Here is a 14,332-nt window from a genome sequence, read left to right as displayed (position 1 = left end):
AGGTTGCAACAGAGTTGAGTAGAATACAGTATAATACGCGTGATTATCACACGCACAAAATCAATCTCTGTGTCCAGTGAGGATAATAACACTTTGCCGACTTAAACTAAAGAATTTAAACAAAAACAGGAAATAATGTTAAATCTCTCAAGTCCATATGCATGACCAAGTGATAGTCCAGAAAATAGGGTTAGGGTTCAAAATTTAGGGGTTAAGGATTAAGTCTTTACTTTGAAGGGTTTATGGTCAAGGTGTTGTTCCATGGTTTGCTGGCCTGTCCAAGGTCAGTCCCATGGTTTGTTTCAACAGAATACCTCTCCAACTTCCCTTATCTGAATGACTGAAAGCATTTAACATGGGAGGCCATGGAGGTGTCCTGTGGGACAAAAGGCAACAATTATTGGTAGTGTGGTCGGTTTTTAATACTGGAAATTATACTTTTGGACTACCCACGGTTAAAATGTACATTTCTGGGTATTATCGTGAAATAAGCTACAATCAAATAAACTAAATCAAGGCCAATTATACGTGTAGTCTCTCCAGTTCCTGCTATTCTACATTTTAGCCCTCCTCACCCCAACTTCTCCTGGGTACTTGGATCTCCTTGTACCTCACTGTGATAATCTAGACCCAAGGGGATAAAAGAGTCTTCAAAGAGACTTCTAAGTCCCATGAGCATTGCTGGGTGCCGGACCACTGCCGTCTGTCAAAGTCAGTAGGAACAGAAGTGTGCCTTACAGACACACTTTTAGTATCAAGGCCCAAAGATGGTGAAGCTGTGCCTGCTCAACAGGAGGCCAGGCAGCGGCCAATGGGTGTTGGGGATGATGCAAGAGTGGAGCAATTCCTAGGCAGAGACCACTCAAGTGGGGTGATCACGAATACATATACCGCCCAAACCCTACCACCGCTGAGAGGTACCTACAAGAAACCCTCTGAACAGGGTTTTAGCCACATGGGTGGCAAAAAAGAGAAGGACAGTAAAAGTCCTTTGTCTAAGTCACACAATGCCTTGAGACGAAACTGCAGTAAAGGAGGACCCGCTTAGCAAGAGGAAAAGGGTGGAGCAGGGGGGAATGCTCATTATTGAGTGAGTGAGTGAGTTTGGGTTTTTAGCACCAGGAAATAGGGTGAGCTCTGCATTTTAAAAATACCACTATCCATCTGTCTGTCTGTCTGTCTGTCTGTCTGTCTGTCTGTCTGTCTGTCTATCTATCTATCTATCTGTCTGTCTGTCTGTCTGTCTGTCTGTCAATCTATCTTTCTGTTTATCTATCTACCCACCTCTGTACTATGATTATGATTATGTACTATGTCGCTTCCCCTCTTTGTCTTACTTCCTGCGTTTGTTCCACCCTGACCAATATCCCTTCAACCATCCATCGCCTCCTCCCCACCCACTCCCCATGCTTGCGTTCCACCTTCCTTAATCCCTTTGCCTATTGCAGCCGTCTCTTGTTCGGGGAGGGCCCCGGGCTGGACCACCTTCTCCTGTCACCTGACTCTGTACTCAGAATCACAGCCCGATCAGTGCTGGAACGAGCCGCGTCCCACTGCAGAGGCACCGCCCACCCACACTGCAGCTTTCCAGAAGAGGCTGCCTCAGCAGCTAACAGCAGAATACATCCCTCCGCTCCAGGGACCGAGCCTGACTGCACCTGGGCCCGAGGAGCAGAGAGTCGGAGCAGCAGCGAGGTAAGTGCCAGGCGGTAAGTGCCAGGGAAGAAGGGGCGGTGGACAGGTCAGCAGGAGACGTAACCCGGTGCCTGGAGGAAGTAAGGTCATTTGGTAACAATGTGTCCGCGTTGAGAATGCACGAGTCATGCTCGAAGGATAGAGCAACGTCTGTTCTCTCTGCATACCCCTCGCTACTAACCCCCATACCAGCTGAGGTCGCCACGCACCCCCTGCTCCAAATCACTGCCTCTCCCTACACCCACGCCACCGCCTCTCTCCCTGCTTCTGACGGCCCCTCAATAATACCCCTCTTTCGTTAACCACTACTCCCGCCTGCCTCGGCGCGCTCCTCGCCACTGTACTTACCCCTCACCCCAGGCCTCTCTTTGCCCTCTGTCTCCAAGAAGAACCGTTCATCAGTAATGCCACTTCTCCCTTCCTCGCTCTGCCCTCCACAGTCCCCTTCTCCACACACTACCATAAACCACGCCACCGCCCTCTTCCTACCTCTGCCACTCTGACCCTCCCCTCTACCAACACACGTCCTTCACCTCCTGTTCCCCATGACCTTCACTTTAGCATTTCCATCCATCAGCACCACCACGAAACCAGCTCTCACTCACATCAAAGGGTGTTCATGTAGCGCCTTTGCCCGAGGGCCTCAATACATGTACCCTTCAGCACTACATTACGCCACTGCCGCTCCCTGCCGAGCGCAGGCACAGACAGGCTCGAGCAGAGGCATGGAAGGGGGCGAGGTGGGTTGGAGGAAGCTACTCGAAGCTTGGAGCAGGAAAGAAGGCAGAGAGGACTGTGTTCTAGGCCCAGGGTAGGGGCATAAGAACTATGTTGGGGATACAGAGGCTGCTACTGGGGAAGGGAGGAGGACGGAGCGATGTGCCCGAGGGGCTAGAGAGAAGCTTCCTAACTGGCGATGGCGAGAGAGGAGGGCGGCTCTTGAAAAAGGGCTGCGTCACTGAGGGTCCAGGGAGAGGCAAAGAGTGTGACGCAGAGCTGCTTCTGAGGGACCGGAGAGATTCAAAGGGCGGGGGTCTGGAGTCGTTGGTGAGGGCTCGGCCAGACAGAAGGGGACGGTGGAGAGATGTCGGAGATATGGCTTCGGGAAAGAAGAGGTGGGGGGGGGGGGGCTATATGGTGGCCCGGGAGACGGGCGGGAGGATGGCTAGAGACCGGGAAGAGACGTGGAGAAGAAGGTAGAACATGGAGAACTCTGTGGGAAGCCACAATGGGAGGGGGCTGGGGGGAGGGTTTTGGGAGACGAGTGGGATAGTAGGGGTCCAAGGAGGGTTTAGGGTGGGTGTTTTGGGCAGGAGGATGGACTGAAGGATGCTGAGAATTCTTGATCAGAATAAAAGAGGGCTGAGGTCACTGAGGGCCCAGCGAGAGGCACTGGGAAAGGAGAGGCTGGATGGAGCGGTCTGTGACTGCCAAGGGCAGGGCTGGGGGAGACGGCCAGAGTCTGAGGGGAGTGAAGAAGGTGAATAGATAACGGAGAGCTGTGAGCGACTGCGAGGGCCAAAGGAAAGGGACACAGAGAAGAAGTGGCGGGGCAAGGCATCGTAAGAATGGTTGGAGAAGGCTGCTGGATGTGAGTTGGGGGGCGGGGGGGGGGGGGGTTGTCACTCAGACTTCGGACTGCGTCTACCGATGGAAAAACCCCGCACGGTTCTGGAACCGGCAGGGATGGAGGCCAACTCATAACTCGCGTTTACAACACAACCTCCACCGCCATTTAACAAAACACCATGGCAGACATTTTAGCAGCCATTAGACCAAGACAGCCCAGTGTGACGGACATGCGTGTATTGTTCCAAAGGGAAAGGCAGGCCCTGCAATGCAATGTCCCAAAGGTAAATGGACCGGAGTTCGACATTTGTTACCAGATCCAGTCACTGCTAGATGGATGGATGGTGCTTACATCCTTGGGGCGAAAGACGTGGGTGAATTGACTTCTAAATCGCTAGTTGGATAAATTGTTGCGTTCACCAGGAAGAATAGATGGCTGGCTGGTGGGATGGATGGATGAATGGATGCTTCCTTCTAATGGCAGCCAATGAACTTTGAATGTGGTGAGCCATTATTCCCCATCCCATAATGAACAAAACAAAGAAATGAGCAAATTTCTTCAGTGCCTGTGAAGAACAAACTGCCTCTAGGCGCTGGCCATGCATGAACCACAGGCATGCTCAAACCCACATTGTGAGCCCTCTGATGGTTCACCCCCTAAAACATTTTGAAAACGCAGTGGGTCCAATGTTAGATTCTCCAGAGCTTTCCAAAGAAACCGTCTAACAGCCAAAGGCTTCTTAGACAGTTCTGAAGTTACACTCATGAATTATGCCACCACTTCAGACTGCACAACTAGCCTGGCACCCCCTAGGGAAGTTTTGTGTCCAGCCGCCTGCCAATCCTCCCAACCACCGAGAATGTTTCATGAGCATGGGGTCAAACAGGGCATCCTGAATTACAAAATAATCTATAAAGCTCTCATTTATGCATTGTCGTGCAGTTGTGGCTCGTGCAGGTAAGCTCGTGCAGGTAAGCTCGGTGGGGTGGGGTGAATGGAAGTGACGAGCGACGGAATAGGGAAAATAAATAAATAAATAAAACCACTTACCTGGCACTCACCGCATCACCGAGTCGGTGATGCGACGAGTGCAAGGTAAGGGGTTTTATGTATTTATTTACACTATTCCGTTGTTTGTCACTTCCACCCCTGCTCCATCACGCTTACCTGCACCGGCCCCCACTGTTGTCGTGGCCCCCCACTCTTCAACATCAGGTTACTAAAGGAAACTGGCAAGTTTCTGGTGTCTGAATGTGGAATGTAGTTTAGATTTACACCACACCATAATAGTAAATTGCACGGTACAAGTAGCACAGACAATTTTTTTCAAATACAGGCCCTGAGTTACCTACCTCACATATCTTGACAAAGCACATACATTTGGAATACTCATATTCCCTATTAGTATTCCCCATACACGGGAAACCTAATGGCCATGAAACGGCTGTATGACAGAGGAACGCATGGCTGAACCACGCGTGCCTCTACCACGCAGCCCCAACAATTAATGCGTCTAAACAGCATTTCTTTACCACACAAGCCTTTATGATGCAAATGCGGTGTAAAGGCATGATTGGTAAAGGGATGTGTGGTAAAGTTTACACTCCAGTCCCTCCGCCCTGAGTCCGAAAATCCTGGCCCGTGTCCTATAACCCGCCACCCCCCACTCCCCCCGAGCCCTAAAAACGACCCGACCCCCTAAAACCTTAAACTATCCTGACTTCCCCTGCCAGAGCCCTAAAAACTTCCCCCGCCCTGAAAACTGCCCCTGCCCTGAGCCATAAAACTCTGCCCCCTACCTTAAAAGCTACCGACCCCACCCTCAGCCCTAAAAACTAGCCTCCCCTAAAAACTGCCCTTCCCCCGCCCTCAGCCCTACATCTCTGCCCCCTACTATAAAACCTACCCTGACCCCAGCCCCACGCCCTTAGCCCTAAACTCCCTCAAAACCTACCCCGCTCAGCCCCCCTGCCCTGAGTCTTAAAGCTGGCCCCCTCCCTTTAGACCTGACCCCCAGCCCCAGCCCAGCTTACATTGCCGCATCCCCATCCTTCGCGCAGGTCCTACCTTCCAGTTGCTCGCCCGCCCGCCCGCTTAGAAAGCGAGAACGCCGACTGCCTTAACCACACGTGTGGTTCAGGTATATGCATGGTTAAGGCAAGCGTTGTTTCGCTTGCTATGAAACGGAACGCGTGCTTGAAGCAGTGTTGTAAATGCCATTTCCCCCATGAAACACTTGCATGTGATATAACGAAGCAGCTGAGTACAGAGCTGAATGTTTGCAGAAGCAGTAAGCAGCGCCAGAGCTTAATAAAAAAAAAAAAATGCACCACCTATTGACCTTGCTAGAGCTGCCAATGACAATGGCAAAACAAATGCTCACCATCACACTCCTACAAGTGTGACGATTCAGCTATTCCAGTACACTAAAGCTATAATAATGGGGTGAGTGGCAGATATGATTCATTTGTAATGTATATTGACTTATTTTAAACACACTTGTTGTGCTCATCTGAAAATTAGACGGACAGTGCCACCATGTGGTGGACTATCAATAGAGCCGGTGCTGACAATTTAGTTTTCTTGCCGAGCACTGGAAACCACCTGCCAAGAGAGGCCCCTCCTACATGGTCAGCTTCCTTTTGTAAAGCGTGATTCATTTCGGCCCTCCATGGTTCGCAGGGTTGCTTGCCATTTGTACAATTTAGAACAGCCTTTTATCAGAATGTACGAAGCGACTTTCAGGCATTAAACGGACTGCTCTCCAATCTAACTCCTCTTAGAGGTCGTATTTCAAAGCTAACACTCAGGTAACAGAAATGTAATGGTCATAAAATGCGTTCATATCAAAGTATGGCAAAGTTGTGATTACATACCCAAATGTACATGAAGTTGGTAAGCTTTACTTCTCGAGTACACCCGACATCACCCAGGAGGTGCTGTCTCCTGACACCTCGGAGGAGATTTACTAAGATTTTGCGCCGTGTTCGTGTCACAAAAATGACGCAAATCGGCACAAAATCTTTTTTTCCCTATTTTCTTTCCAGTGTTAAACTTGTTTAGCGCCGGAAATAACGGAAAAGCAGTGCTTCGCATTACTTAATGTTAAGGAGACGTACTAAGGGTGGAGCATGGGCGTTCCCATGCAACCACCCAAGAGTTCTCACGCTAAACCCAATTTACTAAATAAAGTAGATTGGGTTTAGCGTAAGAAAACTGCCCCCTTTTCAAGTAGGCGCACGGAAGGAGAAATGCTTTCATTTCTCCTTCCTTTTCCGACTTTGCATGTGTGCTGCACTGTGCAGCATGAATACAAAGTGAGAAAAACTTTGCATCGTGTCTGGACATCATATTTTGTACAGGAAGGGTACCCTTCCTGTACAAAACCCATGCTAGACTAATGTCCACACCCTAGCACTATGGCCCTAAGGTGTGTGAGTGGCGCACGGCAGCTGAAATCAGCTCCTGCTCCATGGAAAAGGGAGGAGAGCCATTTCTCTGAAGATATGGCGCTCTCCTGCTCCCTTCCTGTCGTGCAACGCAGCACAGCCTCGTGGGGGCTGCGTTGCATGAATTTTTTGTAAATCTCCCCCTCATATACTTTGGGTGGGCTGTCCTGTACCAGGAAATGTAAAGGAACTGACAGCAGGGCCGGACTGGCCATAGCGGGTACCGGACATTTTTCCATTATACGATGATGTGGGAATATGTCTAATACCATGGCTTTTCAAGAAATATTTCATGACATTAGTCATGAGTTGTGTTCCATTTCCAGTCACTAAGAGTCCCAGTCCCTTCTAAACACCCTTTCCAATATTCTGATAACACTCTTTGTCATTATGTTCCTCACAAATTCCACCATCACCCACCTTGAAAACACATCCACCATCACCATTGCAAAATGCTCCCCCTCATTTAAATAATCCATTTCACAAATGATATTCAAACACACATTCATCCAAGTGTTTTCCCCTTCACTAGGAGAACCCATTCCCTCACTTGTTATCTTCAGCTGCTTCTCGCTCTCCCTACACATCCCACATCTTTCCACCTATTCATTCACCTCCCTGCCACCCCTGTCCACAAAAGTTTTTCCTTTAAGTGCTTTTTTGTGAGCATTTGTCCCAAGTGGCCCTCATGCGCCAACATCATCTATTTTCTTGTCACTCCTTTAGGAGGTAGATATCTCTCACTTTCATTACTATAGCATCAGTGGCCCCTTTGGTTCATTCACCTTGCAATTTCACATAACCCTACAAAGATGGTTTAACACCACCTTCTCACTTCCATCCTTCACAAATGCTCTTTCCCTACTCCTGGAAAACATCATTGTCCCATACAGCTACCTCCCATTCCTCACGTGTGAAGGACTTAGTCACCTTCCAAGGCTTCCTCCACCCCCTCTACCACACATTCCATCTCGGCGTCTGTTTGGTCTTCATTGTCCACACTCAATGTCAAGCTCGACAAGCAACCTGCTTGTATGTTTCGCCATCCCGCCACATACTCCACAGCCAATCTATATTCCTGTAGCTGGAATGCCAACCAGGCCAACCCAGTGGACACTTTGTCAATACCCCACAGTTGCAACACCTTTAACAACGGTTTGTGGTTCATACGTAAAGTGAAATAAACTCCCCAAACATATGTGCAGAAATGTTCAATGCCCCACGCAGTTGCTTACGCCTCCCTCTCAATCACAGCATAATTACGTTCAGTTTGATTTAAGGCTCTCGAGGCAAATGCCACTGTTTTCCACCCCATCTTTGTACTGTGATAGCACAGCTCCGATACCATGGGCACTGGCATCCAAAGTTACTACGGTCCTTCATTTGGCTTCAAATGGAGTTAGAATCTTTGCACTTGCAATTTCTTCTTTAACCCCTACAAATTATTGTTCTTTCACTCCATACAAATTCCTTCCCTTTTCTTAAAAATTCCCTTAATGTCTTCATCTTATCTGCAAAGTTACCCACATATTTTTGAATAATATTCTATTAGCCCAATGATGAACCTCTGCCAATATTTTCCCTTTGGTGTAGGAGTCCCCCATATGGATTTAACCAAATCATCCTTAGAACGAACCCGTAGCCCTGAGATGGTATATCCCAGTTGCTCTATTTCCTTATTCTCCACCCCAATTGCTGTTGGTAAAAATGTTGAATACCTGCTGACCCTCCTTTCCCAAAGCATTTATTAATAACGCCCTCTTCCAGGACGGTCGAAAGTTCAAGACGTCTATGGCCTCTATATAGTTTTCAAAGTTACCAATCCACTCTTCCCACTCAATTGGTGAAGACCCAGCTTGATCCAGGAACATTGGAGGTGCGGCTACACCTTGTGCGGAGTGCACATCCATGTCAGTTAATGTAAAGGACATAGATGTATTTTGTCTGATTATTTAGTCAAAAATGCTTTGGGCTTTTATAATGTACACACTCTTCCTGTGTCCTTTCTGCTTCTCTGTGATTACTCAAAGTGCTTAAATTAGGGTGTTTCATTAACCCAAATGGGTGGGTAATTAGCAGAGGTTTCAAAGTACATTTGACTTGTTGGGGTATCCCAATTGAAAATGGTTGCAGTCTCCTCCACCAATCCTATTTATCAAAAGAGGGGGTCTCTAGGAGCTATTCAAAAGGTCCAGTGACCCGTGCTCCCGACGTTAAACTTATACCAAAAGGGAGTCACCGTTCCTAAGTAGAGAGAGAAAGAAGGGCAGTCCCTAGTGGGCATTTGTTCTGGCCCACTAGGGACATACAGTTACTCAGCTACCAAGGGACATAATACCCCTTAAAGCAGCACCATAGACTTAGTTTTAATAATGACAGAGGGATCACCTTAATAAAAATTAATCACTCTCCCTCCAGCCATTTTTTAATACACCTTCTAGGACTTCACTGCCACCAACACCCATACATAGTTGTACAAATAATGGGGTAACCCAGTATCCCTCAGAACCTGGGCAGTGAGTTATAAGGTAAACAGTGGTTCCGTTGGGTGAAAGAATTTCTTTACGCATTAAGCATATTCACACGTTATTTAGATAATATGCAATGTTATGCTGTAAACAACACACCAAACAGTTTGTATGTAATTCCAATTTCTTTATATATAAATTACGTCATTCATATATATATGCATCTATATCTTATGAGAGGCCGTCAGCCAACAGTGTAATGATAAAAGGTGACACAGTGAAAAAATAAGTGCTCAGTGACAATGTGCGTGATATGTACAATAGTTTTGAAATCTAGAGAATTTGAACATGGCCAGCAGGATTGAATATTTATAGTAAAGCTGCGTGATGGAGAATTCCTTTTAATGCAGGTTCTATGTACTGGTCCAAATATAAGTCGACGTTTCAACCCTTGTGCTGCACTAATGTAAGGTCAGTACGGGTCTTCATCAGGACATAAGGCAAGCAGTGACGGCCTGTTAGTAAGGAGAAGACTTATTCAGGTGTGTTGATACGAACAGAAAAGGACCTGTAGGCTTAAGGTGGCGGGCCACTCACCTTATTGTGATAGGAATTCACATGTTATCAGGGCCCTTCGGAGTGATAGCCCTCCGGCGAGATTCTCTGGAAGGGCTTCAATTGGATAATTACGTTGCAGGGGGCCTATAAATAATTCATGTGGCAATTAATGTCAAGCTAAGGTGCTTTAGATGAAAGTGTATAGAAGAAGCGGCAAAAACGCTCACCTCAGTGGTATATCAGATGAACCACAAGTCAGGTATCAATCGATGCTCGTCAATTATATCTACAAATAATGCAGTGCATTAGAATAGGTACGTAAGAGCATCCGCTGCACTGGGACTAAATAGCAACGAATGCGGGCTCACCTCTTTAGGTATGCAATGCCGTCTCTATTCTTGGCGCTTCTCAATAGATCATGCGGGCGGCAGGCAAAGATTTCTCTGCTCGTCAAACCGAAGTTAACTGTAGAGAATCATATGTGATTTAGAAGATGGAGGGCAAAATTAAAATTAACTAAAGGATCAGGGGCGCTTAATAAGTGTGCACCAGTTACCGCACTAGGACGGCAGGCAAAGAGTCCGGGCTCGTCTGTGGCATACGGCAGCAGTGCTCTGTGTGAGTCAGCGCGAGTAGAAAAAGACAGCGTGCGCGTGTACGCTGTACGTTGCCGGTAACCTAGCAACGGGCAATTTTGACGCCAAACTACGTGTTGCCATAGTAACAATGTAAACCATGGGAATAAGGCGCGGTGCGAGTCATGTACTACTGTCACAGTTAGTGTCAGGTAAAAATACTGTATGCGAGGCAGAATAACAATTAATTAATACTGTGTTCGAGATAGGATACAGTCGAGTTTCGTCACACGTTGCCATAGGCGTGGTGCGAGTCACGAGCTGCTGTATGCAAGGGAACAGTCAGTGTCCAGTAAAATTACTGTGTGCGAGTAAAGATAACACAAATAATGATGTATTCGAGAACATTCATGTAGTACGTGTTATGTAGACATATTGTTGTGAGAATCAAAGACAAAAAACATGATACGGCCATACATGTTAGGTAATTGAACATCCGCGGTAAATTGAAGTAAACAATATAACTGAAATGGCATGCACTCATTGTCTCAAGCAATTCAAATTACCTAGCCAATTTGTGCAGTTACATAATGATTACAGCAAATGAAGTTCAGAGATTAAAAGATTAAAACGGCCATACATTTAAGCTAATTGTGCATCCAGGACAGATTGAAGTACTTTACCTAAAGTACACAAACAGATGGAGAAACCACCAGGAAGACCTATTGTTTCGGGATGTGGTTCGATTTTGGAACCACTCAATCAATTTATAGATTATTTCTTGCAACCCTTCGTACCAAACTAAATCATTTGTAAGAGATACGATGCACATTATACAAATACTTGAAGGTCAGGCATTTGATCCTTACACTCAACTTTTGGTCACACTAGATGTGTCCTCTTTGTACACTTCAATTCCCCAAGACGCTGCATTGGATGTTATCAGAAGCACGTTGGACTCCAGACCAAGACCACATTGGATTCCTACCGAATTCTTGATCTCTGCTGGACATTGCTATGAAGAGGAATTACTTCATTTTCAGAAAACAATTCTATTACCAGTGCAAAGGCGTAGCCATGGGTGCTACATATGCCCCAAGTCTAGCGAATCTATACATGGACCACTACGAGGAAGAACATCTGTACAGCCTTGACAATCCATACCTGAATGCTATTTCAGTATGGAAACGTTATATTGATGATGTGATAATGATCTGGTCTGGAAACAACATTGAACTCAATGATTTCTTTACCTGGTTGAACACGAGATCAACCGACATCCAGTTCACAATGACATCTAATAATGAAGCCATTGATTTCTTGGACTTGACATTCCACTCACAAGACAATTTACTTTAATGCGATCTATATCGTAAACCCATGGAAAGAAACTCATTATTGAAATATGAGTCCCATCATCCACGCAGCCTGCGAGACAATCTACCGTATGGCCAATTCCTCAGACTGAGGAGGAACTGCACAAGAAGGAAGGACTATTTCAGGGAATCTGAAATACTAGTGGCCCGACTCAGAGAGAGAGGTTACCCTATGGGTCTACTTAAACGGGCAAAAAAACGGGCTTGGTACTGCCCTCGGGAACAACTTTTAGAGGCTAACCAAAAACAATTGGAGACAGACAAAATAGTCTGTGTGACAACATTCAACACCAAAAGCAATGAAATAAAAAAAGTGGTGAAGAAATATTGGAACTTGGTCGCCAGTGAACTACAGATATCACAGGACCCCACTTTTGCCTTCAAAAGGGGCAAAAACATTAAGGACTCTGTTGTGAATGCTTATTTGGACACACCCAAACAACCAGATCTTAGGAATCTCCTGGGGCTTGCACCTGTATCTGGACACCACAAATGTGGGCAATGTAAGGCATGCGATTTATGCTATCAAGGAACAACATTCATATATGCTGGCAGAACATACAAACTTTCCCAGTTTACTAATTGCAACAGCATGAATGTCATATATGCCATCCTATGTCCCTGTGGCCTCATATATGTTGGACAAACGACTCAAAAAGCAAAAGTCATAATTTTGCAGCATATGAGTAGAATAAGATGCAATGTACACGGGGCTCCCATGGTTGAGCATTACACATCACACCAACATTCTCCCAACAATCTCACTTGGTGGGTATTAGAAAAGATTACTGCCAACACCAGAGGTGGGTCGACTGTGAAGAATTTGAATTAGAAGGAGTGTAGATGGATCCATCTCCTTAACTCAGTCCACAACGGGCTGAACGAGATGGAGGAGATCTCGAAGCAAATGGGTTTACTCTAATCTGCTCCGGATGCCCCTTCAATTTTACATGCAGGGCCCCATGACATTTGGACCATGTTGCATTCTGAAATTTCCAAGACCTTCCGCACATAGGTTTCCTATTTGGGTTGCATGCTAATTACTTCAATCTGTCCTGGATGCTCAATTAGCTTAAATGTATGGCCGTTTTTAATCTTTTAATCTCTGAACTTCATTTGCTGTAATCATTATGTAACTGCACAATTTGGCTAGGTAATTTGAATTGCTTGAGACAATGAGTGCATGCCATTTCAGTTATATTGTTTACTTCAATTTACCGCGGATGTTCAATTACCTAACATGTATGGCCGTATCATGTTTTGTCTTTGATTCTCACAACAATATGTCTACATAACACGTACTACATGAATGTTCTCGAATACATCATTATTTGTGTTATCTTAACTCGCACACAGTAATTTTACTGGACACTGACTGTTCCCTTGCATACAGCAGCTCATGACTCACACCACGCCTATGGCAACGCGTGACGAAACTCGACTGTATCCTATCTCGAACACAGTATTAATTAATTGTTATTCTGCCTCGCATACAGTATTTTTACCTGACACCAACTGTGACAGTAGTACATGACTCGCACCGCGCCTTATTCCCATGGTTTACATTATTACTATGACAACACGTGACGAAACTCCACGTAGTTTGGCGTCAAAATTGCCCGTTGCTAGGTTACCGGCAACGTACAGCGTACACGCGCACGCTGTCTTTTTCTACTCGCGCTGACTCACACAGAGCACTGCTGCCGTATGCCACAGATGAGCCCGGACTCTTTGCCTGCCGTCCTAGTGAGGTAACTGGTGCACACTTATTATGCGCCCCTGATCCTTTAGTTAATTTTAATTTTGCCCTCCATCTTCTAAATCACATATGATTCTCTACAGTTAACTTCGGTTTGACAAGCAGAGAAATCTTTGCCTGCCGCCCGCATGATCTATTGAGAACCGCCAAGAATAGAGACGGCATTGCATACCTAAAGAGGTGAGCCCGCATTCGTTGCTATTTAGTCCCAATGCAGCGGATACTCTTACGTACCTATTCTAATGCACTGCATTATTTGTAGATATAATTGACGAGCATCGATTGATACCTGACTTGTGGTTCATCTGATATACCACTGAGGTGAGCGTTTTTGCCGCTTCTTCTATACACTTTCATCTAAAGCACCTTAGCTTGACATTAATTGCCACATGAATTATTTATAGGCCCCCTGCAACGTAATTATCCAATTGAAGCCCTTCCAGAGAATCTCGCCGGACGGCTATCACTCCGAAGGGCCCTGATAACATGTGAATTCCTATCACAATAAGGTGAGTGGCCCGCCACCTTAAGCCTACAGGTCCTTTTCTGTTCGTATCAACACACCTGAATAAGTCTTCTCCTTACTTATAGGCCGTCACTGCTTGCCTTATGTCCTGATGAAGACCCGTACTGACCTTACATTAGTGCAGCACAAGGGTTGAAACGTCAACTTATATTTGGACCAGTACATAGAACCTGCGTTAAAAGGAATTCTCCATCACGCAGCTTTACTATAAATATTCAATCCTGCTGGCCATGTTCAAATTCTCTAGATTTCAAAACTATTGTACATATCACGCACATTGTCACTGAGCACTTATTTTTTTCACTGTGTCACCTTTTATCATTACACTGTTGGCTGATGGCCTCTCATAAGATATA

General features: G+C 46.0%; 1 protein-coding gene across 2 annotated transcripts in view; it reads left to right on the top strand.

Annotated features, from left to right (window-relative positions):
- The first annotated feature begins 1,539 nt into the window (after positions 1–1,539).
- The window catches only part of THY1 (Thy-1 cell surface antigen), an 84,592-nt gene continuing 71,799 nt past the window's right edge, over positions 1,540–14,332 (top strand). Inside the window, exon 1 of one of the 2 annotated variants that reach the window (XM_085645943.1) lies at positions 1,540–1,695. The gene's annotated coding sequence lies outside the window, so the exon portion shown is untranslated. The remainder of the gene's footprint in view (positions 1,696–14,332) is intronic. The other variant, XM_085645942.1, reaches the window with a different exon arrangement.

Source organism: Triturus cristatus, chromosome 3_1 (assembly GCF_964204655.1).
Source record: "Triturus cristatus chromosome 3_1, aTriCri1.1, whole genome shotgun sequence".
Taxonomy (NCBI): Eukaryota; Metazoa; Chordata; class Amphibia; order Caudata; family Salamandridae; genus Triturus; species Triturus cristatus.
Note: the sequence above shows the minus strand (reverse complement) of the source record. Positions and strands in the feature narration are given on the sequence as shown.